The sequence below is a fragment of the Dipodomys spectabilis genome, unplaced genomic scaffold (genome assembly GCF_019054845.1).
Source record: "Dipodomys spectabilis isolate Male_0828 unplaced genomic scaffold, ASM1905484v1 ptg000006l, whole genome shotgun sequence".
Taxonomy (NCBI): Eukaryota; Metazoa; Chordata; class Mammalia; order Rodentia; family Heteromyidae; genus Dipodomys; species Dipodomys spectabilis.
The window spans coordinates 21,359,073-21,368,271 of NW_024870683.1; the positions used below are offsets into that span (position 1 = coordinate 21,359,073).

Here is a 9,199-nt window from a genome sequence, read left to right on the forward strand (position 1 = left end):
TAGGTGCTGTCCCTCAGCTCTTCAGCTCAAGGCTAGCACTCTACTATTTGAGCCACAGAGCCACTTCTGGCTTTTTCTGCTTATGTGGTGCTGAGGAATTGAACCCAGGGACTCATGCATGCAAGGCAAGCACTCTACCACTGAGCCACCTTCCCAGCCCTCTTCTCTTTGCATTTCCTTGAGCTTCATAAAGGTATTTCTAACTGAAGTGATCACTAGTGAGCATTTTTCACCAGCAGCAACTTCTCCTCCATCACCCTTTCTGAGACCTATGCATGTCTTTCAGTATTTCTATGGGTCACATGCCTCTGTGGTCTCTGTTAGGACACTGGTATCACCTACATGAGGCTACATACTGTGTAGCGTGCAATGAAATTGGCCATCGGAAGTGATAAAACATTTCAACAAATGAGAATCTATCCTGTCCAACTTACTTTGACATTTTTTTCCTGCCAACTAATTTTTGTTGCAGGAAGTACATTTGACCACATTTCCCTATTATCTGATGGGATTACGTGTTAGGTATTGGCTTTTGCTCACGTGTTCCCTAAATTCAGAATGTGGCAAATAGAATGGGCTCCTCATATTAGGAAAATAAGTAATAATAATTGGTCAAGGTCCTAAAAATAGGGCACTTTAACAAATCCCATGCACTTAGATATACAGTTTAGAAAGACTTTTTGTATCCTTACACTGAACATATATACACCATCCTTCTCTTTTTATCACAAGTTACAAAGAATTCAGTATACTGTCCAGTTACACTATAAAACAGAATGAGTTGATTCCTTGGATACATGATTGAAGCTGCTTTCCCAGCCTCTACTCAAATCCTATCTTCAGTTTCTGATTCCATTTCTATTTGAACACATTTTACAATTACCACACAGATTATATTTATACTACTTGTCTCTGTCTCTCTCTGTCTCTCTGTTCTCTTCTCCTCCCACCACTCTCTCTCCTGCTAGTCCTCAGTCACTCCTCAGTGCTCAGGGCACTGTCCCTCATCATTTTTACTCAATATTAGTTACCACTTGCACCTGAGCTTCAATTTGATACTTTAAGAATGACTAAAACAACCTTTTCCTGTCACTATTTCCCACTGTTACTATACTACAACCAATTCTCTAACTCATTAGCTAAGTGTTCATCATTTGCTGACTTTACAAATGTCACTGACTTTACAAATGACTTTTGGGAGTTGGTCCTCCCAAAAACTCATGAGGAAGACTCATTCTTATACCCTTTTGCCCCAGAAAATCAATATGGAAAGGTATGCATCTTGTTGGTCAACTACTAGTAAGAAATTCACATTCTATATTCCATGCTCTAATCTTATGCTATATTTGCACACTAATATGATTTAACTTAGTCTACTCCTAGTAAGTTTATTCCTGTAACCAACTCTCAATTCCTGAAAAACCCCAAATGCATCAAGTCCTTGGTTAATATCAGATGAGAGACTCTGGTTTGGATCCAGGCTCAGCATATACATACACCACTGCCTGTGTCCATGTATGTCCATGTGTTTGTATGTCCATATGTGCACCTAAACTTGTATCTGTATGTATTTGGGTATGCAGAGGTCCAAGCTAAAAACCAGGTTTCTATTTCCTTGTTCCCAAACAAAAATAGGCCACACTTAAATGGTATGGAATTTAAACAACAGGGAAGAGTTCTTCAAAACATCAATATATTCCACGAAACTCTCATGCCACCATTTTCTTCTATATTTTTCTTTTGGTCAGAGGTCAATAGAACGGTAACCCATGTCCCTGTAATCTTCAAAAAATAAGTAAGATGATTGAGAAAAGAGAAGCAATATCACATGTACACTTTCTCCTTGACTCTCACTGGTGGACCAGGACTCATAATGTGATTTGCAGTTGGAATTGTCTCGGGTCCATTGGCACAGCACCTGTGCCCTTTTCTATTGCCCTTCCAGCAAGAGAGGCTGCCCCAAGCATTGTCACATTTCAGTATGGTACAAATGCTCTTAGTTGGAGGTTTGAAACCACCCCTTTTTGTCAAATGTAAAGAATTTCTGAGCCCTCAAAGGACCTATCTGGCTTCAGATTTCCCCAAGGCTTTCCCTTCCCCAGCAAAGTCAGAAATTGAGGTACTCCATGACTCTACCTTTGATGGATCAAAGTTCTTCACAACTTCCATTTTTCCTTCACTGTAGATACAGACCAGGGTCAGCCCCAGACACAGGAGCAGCAGCTTCTTCTTTGTAGTGGATTCAGCAATGGTTCAATGCTGAAGTGCTTTGGACTTCATATACATCTTGAATCCAGTACTAAACTGCAAGTTTCCACCTTTCATTCTCCCCTTCCAAGAAATAATCCTTGATTCAGTGAAGCCAAAGATTGTTGCTGCCGTTGAAACTTGGCAATTTGTCTCTTTTAGATTTATTTAGTTACCTTACAGTTATCAGAACAAGTTCTCAGGCTGGGAAATGTAGCTCAAATAAAAAAGCACTAAGCCCTGAATTCAAACCCCAGTAATATCAAAAAAAAAAAAAGCAAAACCAGGAAAACACATTCTCAAGAAAAATAGTGAATAACGTAGAGTTGCCACTTGGACCCAGATTTGGATATAGAATTGACAGCAGAATCCAAACTGCTACATTGAAAGTCAAAATGTATCAGCTAGTTTACATCTGAGATCTTTTAGAGTTCAACCTGAAACAATCTGGTGATCAAACTAAGTCTTGTTCAAGGTCACTTGTAGAAGAAGCGCCAAGCCTAGGCCAAGCCTAGGATTTTTCGGGTTTACTTACAAAGAACATAGACACAATGAGAACATGCTTTATGGTATCACAAATCTCATCAGCCTTGGGCCAGACCTATAAAAATAATATTTAGATGTTCAGAATAAAGAACATAAGAAATGGTTGTGCTTTACAGATATTATTTCATTTAATCCGCATAATAGCTCTACATGGTATGTAATATTATCCTGTTTTTACAGTGGTATGGAGGAAGACTCGAAAAGGTTAAGTAATCACACCAAGGTCACACTGCCAATAAATGGGAGAACTCATATTTGGACCTAGACTATCAAATCGCAGAGCCCCTCCTCTTAGTCTACTCCAGAGGTCAAGGCAGAAGGAGGATGGTGCCGTAGAAGGAGCAGGGTGGGCAATGCTGTAGGGTGTGGGAGGTGTCTACCTGGGAATTGCTAGTAAAGACACTGTCCGAAGATTTCTCAAAACACAAGGCACTATGTGTTAGCATTCCCTCAGCCCCTCCCACTTCATTTTCCTGGGGCAGCTTGTAGCCCCCAGCTGCATCCGCAGAATGCCTTCCACCCAGACCTGAACTCCTTCCTGCCCTAGAACTCTCCTGGGATTGGTTGGCATTCGCACTCTCATCCCAGACCTAGCTGCTCATACAGAGTAACTCCCACCTCTAGCTCCAGTGTTACAAGGAGCCACCTGGATAGGGGCAGGCGCCATATTGCTCCCACTCCCATGAGGGAGATGACCATGTCACCAACTTTGATAAACCTCCTTCTCCTGTATGTGATAGCCTCTGAATGGTCTTCTAGGATGGCTGGGTTGGATTCTCGCATTATGGGTGTAGCTGTAAAGGTCTGATTAAGTGAAGAGTGAATAATTCCTCTCTTCTGACATTCAAATATTTGATGGAAAATTTCAGAATCATTGCTTTTCTAATAAGGAATGAGAAAATGTTTCCATAACAAAATTCACAACAATTCTGTATTCATGGCCTCAAAGCAAGTGTCTGGCCACCAACTCTATTAAGATTTGTGCACCCAATTTTACAAATGCAGCATCTTATGAGTGATTCAAAGGAAGGGTGGATAATAGTCTATATCAGGTTGTTGAGAAATGACTAGCCAACGTGGAGAAGAAATTTATGGAGTACTTACATGCCCAGCTAACAGTCCACTTTTAGCCAGATGACCTGATAAAACTCACTGGCTTATTGGAAATGGAATTAGTGACCTTGCACCCAATCATGCTCTAGAATAATTGGACAAATTATTAACTGAAAATACTGAAGGCCATGTTACATAACATGCTAACCTCAGCAAAAAGAAAAAACAAGTGACAGTGCCAGGTTCTCAGTTTAAGCCCTAGTTTGGAAAGAAGGAAGGAAGGAAGGAAGGAAGGAAAGAAGGGAGGGAGGGAGGGAGGGAAGGGAAGGAGAGAGGGCTTGGACAATACTAAAATGTAATAGATTCCTAATAAATATTATTTCCTTCACACTGTCCCTCTCTTCTTTTGAGGTTAGATCCTATCTTGACTGTGTCTTAGGCAAGTTCCTTCCTTTCTCTGGGACTCAGTGCAGTCATGAGAAAAATGAGAAGACTGGTTCTGAAATGGACAGAGAGAACACCACTGACATCTGGCTCTCCAGGATCCTGAGACAAGAAAGCCTGTGGAAAGCCAAGGACAGTCCCCAAAGATGAAAGGATCTGTGTCATCTAACACGTCTACAATACCCACATTGAGAAACACTGTATATTATGTGGGCCTTTGAAAATTTCCCCATTTGACAACAAATGGATGCTTCTAGTGTTTTCTTCAAAGAATGGCAGGTAGGCAACAGTGCTACTGAGACCCGTTTTAGTTAAGGGAAGTATGTTCTTTCTAACCCTTTAATAGTTCCCTAAACAATTAATTTAATGCCTGAAATGTCATCCCATTTTGTTGACCTGCTCCTGTCTAAAGGCTAACTCTTGCTTTTTGCTGCTACCTGCCACACTGAGCAGATATTTTTGTCGGTCATGGGGCTTGAACTCTGGGCCTGGGGGCTTTCCCTGTAGCTCTTCAGCTCAAGGCAAGCACTCTACCACTTGAGCCACAGCGCCACTTCCAGTTTTCTAGTGGTTTATTGGAGATAAGAGTCTGGGGCTGGGAAGGTGGCTCAGTGGTAGAGTGCTTGCCTTGCATGCATGAGGCCCTGGGTTCGATTCCCAGCACCACATAAGCAAAAAGAAAAAAGCCAGAAGTGGCGTGTGGCTCAAGTGGTAGAGTGCTAGTCTTGAGCTGAAGAGCTGAGGGACAGCGCCCAGGTCCAGAGTTCAAGCCCCATGACCGGACCAAAAAAAAAAAAAAAAGGAGTCTAAAGGACTTTCCTGCCCAGGCTGGCTTTGAACTGTAATCCTCAGATCTCAGCCCCCTGAGTAGCTAGGATTACAGGCATGAGCCACCAGCACCCGGTGGAGCAGATTCTTTTTTAATCACAGATTGCTCCAGAGCACCTTTCTTAGGAATGAGCTAGTCATTACTTAGTACCCAGGCCTGATTCAAAGAACCACAGTGTCATTAAAGGCCACAGTACATTCAGCAGAATAAGATATTCCATGCCCAAAACAGCAATGACAGTAAGCTACAGCATTCCAGGAGAATGTGTGAGGTCAACTAGCCTCGTCCTGAGTCTGCTCCAACCAACCTGTGTTCTCTTCACTTGTTTTGAAGTGATACACGTGATACAATTGCCACCACAGCCATGAGAAGTCTAATAGGAAACATAACACTTCAAATAAATGTACTGCCACCAGGCAAGTGTCATAGGACATAGTAATACAAGGAGGTTTAACTGAAGACACCAATTAGGAAAACCTGTCAGCCTGCTGAAGGCAGGGACAATGCCGGTTCACTGCTGCATGCTCACAATTTGGGGTGTTTATTTTTGTTTTTCGAGGCATATGGCTAGCACTGAATAAATATTAACAGAATAAAGAAAAGTGGAAGAGACTTTGTGAAAGTTAAAATGTGTTTGTGACTTAAACTAAGTAGCACTATCCCAAAATACTGTGAATTTTGTGAAATTTATGTAATCACTTCACCTCAATGAAGGAAAAAAAGTGGGAGAGACTGAAAGGAGAAGGAGGATTATGAAACAATCAGGTGATAAGCAAAGGGCCTTCCAAGAAGAGGGAAGAGGAGATATGCAGAAGGTAGCAGCAAGCAGGCTTATAGAAAGTTCAAGGACCAAAAGGAAACCTGTGTTGCTGGAGCGTGGACAGCAGAGGGACTGGAGAGGGGGCTTCGTTCATTAGCTAGGGTTGCCCTCACAAAAGCTCTGGTTGGTTGTGACAGCAGAGATTTAAATTTCACAGCCCTGGAAGTCTGAGATCTCCTTGGATTGTAGATGGACACCTTCTCCTGTGTGTTCACATGGCCTTCACACTGGGTGAACCTGATCCAGAAGTCTCCAAGATCCCTACAACTGTCGATGTGTGGATCTGCTCAGCTCATCTATGGGTGATAAAGGGAGAATCCATCACTACATTTCCCATCAGTAGTTCAGAACACCAGTGGAGTTCATAGAAGTTTGCAATGAGGAAGACTCATGTAGAATAGGCAGATTCAGGAATGGGCAGCGTTGCCACCTACTGGCCACCCGGAGTTGAACTGTATCAGGGTGTCAGGGCAGCAGAAGTTAGAACCCAGGATCTCCTAGACAAGCTAGACAAATGCTCTACTACTTGAATCATGCCTCTAACTCTTTTGTTTGTTTGTTTGTTTTGAGAGTCTAGGAACTCATGTCCAGGCTCTGATCCTGAGCTTCTTTTGCTCAGGCCAGTGCTCTATCACTTCAACCACAGAGTCAATTCCAGCTTTTTCTTTTCTTTCTTGTCAGTCATGGAGCTTGAACTCTAGGGCTGGGCACTGTCCCTCAGCAATTCAGATCAAGGCAAGTGCTCTACCACTTGAACCACAGTGCCACTTCCAGTTTTCTGGTTGTTTATTGGAGATAAGACTTTCCTGTCAGGGCTGGCTTTCAACTGTGATCCTCAGATCTCAGCCTCCTGAATATCTGGGATTATAGGCATGAGCTACCAATGACCTGCACTTCCATCTTTTTCCAACTATTTTATTGGAGATAAGTCTCACAGAGTTTTCTGCCCTTGATGGCTTAGAACTGAGATCCTCAGATCTCAGATCTCTGCTTCCAACTGTGATCTTCATATTCTCAGATCTCAGCCTCTTGAGTAGCTAGGATTACAAGCAGGAGCCACCAGCACTGGGCTTGATTGACAGATTGATTTTTAATTTTTATTGTAAAGGTTATTTACAAAGGGAACATCTGTTACATAAGTTAGGTATTGAGCACATTTCTGTTTGAACAGTGTCACCACCACCCCTAATTTTCTCCCAGTTTTTTCCCTCCTGACCACTCTCCCAAACAAGTTGTATACTTCATTTCCAACATAGCGTCTAGTGAGTATCACTGATTAATTAGTTAACCATTTATCCCAGCATTTCCGTGCATCCCTATCCCCTTCCCAAAGCAGATACTCTTAAATGCAAACCAAAAGGTACAGAAATAAAAAATGCTGACACACAAGAAAAAAAAGAACCACAAATAGTAAAATAAAATAAAAACCTGTTTCCATTTCTTGGAATTTATTTCGATAAACATTTTATATGATCATATACACATAGCTCTTGAGCCCGTGCAATCTTCTCCTAAGAATATCCTCCTTTAGTTTCACTGTGTGTGTGCTTATAGTTTTGTTTAATTTATCAAGTCCAAGTGTAACTTTTTGTCTTTTACTATTCATTGGGTTTACTTGTAGATTTTCTTTTTGTCGGCCGTGGGGCCTAAACACTGGTCCTGGGTGCTGTCCCTCAGCTCTTCCGCTCAAGGTTAGTGCTCTACCACTTGAACTACAGCACCACTTCTGGCTTTTTATGCTTATATGGTGCTGAGAAATCGAACACAGGGCCTCATGCATGCAAGGCAAGCAGTCTACCACTGAGCCACCTTCCCAATTCCTACTTCTAGATTTATAGGAAGGAAACCATGCAGCCTATGTTTCTTGGGCTCTGGCTTACTTCGCTTAATACAATTTTTTCACATTCTTTCCATTTGCTTATGAATGGGACAATGTAATTCTTTCTGATGGAAGCATAGAATTACATTCTGTATATATGCCACATTTTCTTGATCCATGTACCTACTGAGGGACATCTAGGTTGATTCCATATTGTGGCTAGAGTAAGCAAAGCTACAGTGAACATGGCTGTGCTGGTGGCTTTACTGTGGCCTGGTTTGTCATCAATTGGAGGGGGGTGCTGGGTCATAAGGAAGCTGTATGTATGGTCTTTTGAGGAAACTCCACACTGCTTTCCAGAGTGGTTGACAAGTTTATATTCCCACAAAATAGTAGTGTTCCCTTTTGGCCACATCCCTGATGGCATCTGTTATTGTTAGTTTTCTCGATAATGGCCATTCTAACTAGGGTGAATTGGAATTGCAGTGTTTCAATTTGTACTTCTTTTATGGGCAGAGATGTTGACCATCTCTTCATGTGTCTATAGTAAGTTCCATGTGTCTACATGAGCATTCTTACTTCTTCTTCTGAGAACTCTCAAACCTTTAAGTCTTCAGCCCATTTATTAATTTGGTTGTTGTTTCTTTCTTTTTTCTTTTTTTTGGGTCCGGTTGTGGGGCCTGAACTCTGAGCCTGGGCGCTGTCCCTCAGCTCTTCAGCTCAAGGCTAGCGCTCTACCACTTGAGCCACAGCGCCACTTCCAGCTTTTTTCTTTTTGTTTATGTGGTGCTGAGGAATCGAACCCAGGGCCTCGAGCATGCAAGGCAGACGCTCTACCACTGAGCCACCTTCCCAGTCCCTGGTTGTGGTTTCTTTAAGGAATTTTTTGGTGGTTAAGTTTTTGCACTCTAAGTATATTTTGGATATGAGGCCCTTGTCTGATGCATAACTAATAAAGATTTTCTTTTATTCTGTGAGCTTTCTATTTATCTTGTCAGCTATGTCCTTTGCCATGCAGAAATTCTTTATTTTGATATAATCCCATCTATCCAGTCTTTCTTTAATTTTTTGTGATTATGGATCTTTACTTAGGAGTTTCAACCCATGCCAAGGACCTCTATTGTTTCTCCCATCCTTTCCTGTAATACTTTCAGGGTATCTGATCTTACATTAAGGTTTATGATTGATTTGGGATTGATTCTGGTTTAGGGTGATTTATAAGGATCTAGCTTCAATTTTCTGCATGTGTATAGCCAATTCTGACTGCAATGTTTGTTGAAGAGGGTGTTTTAGGCTTCCTTATCAAATATCAGTGGCTATAGGTCTGCAGGTTCCTTTCTGGGTTTTCTATTCTATTCCACTGGTCCTCAGGCATATTCTTGTGCCAGTACCAAGCTGGTTTTATTACTATGGCTTTATAATAAGAGTTTGACATTTCTAC

The 9,199-nt window shown here is 41.8% G+C and overlaps 1 non-coding gene across 1 annotated transcript; it reads left to right on the forward strand.

Annotated features, from left to right (window-relative positions):
• Positions 1-4,892: 4,892 nt before the first annotated feature.
• Trnaa-ugc lies at positions 4,893-4,956 on the forward strand. The gene has a single exon. It is a non-coding gene; the product is annotated as a tRNA-Ala (tRNA).
• The last annotated feature ends 4,243 nt before the right edge of the window (positions 4,957-9,199 follow it).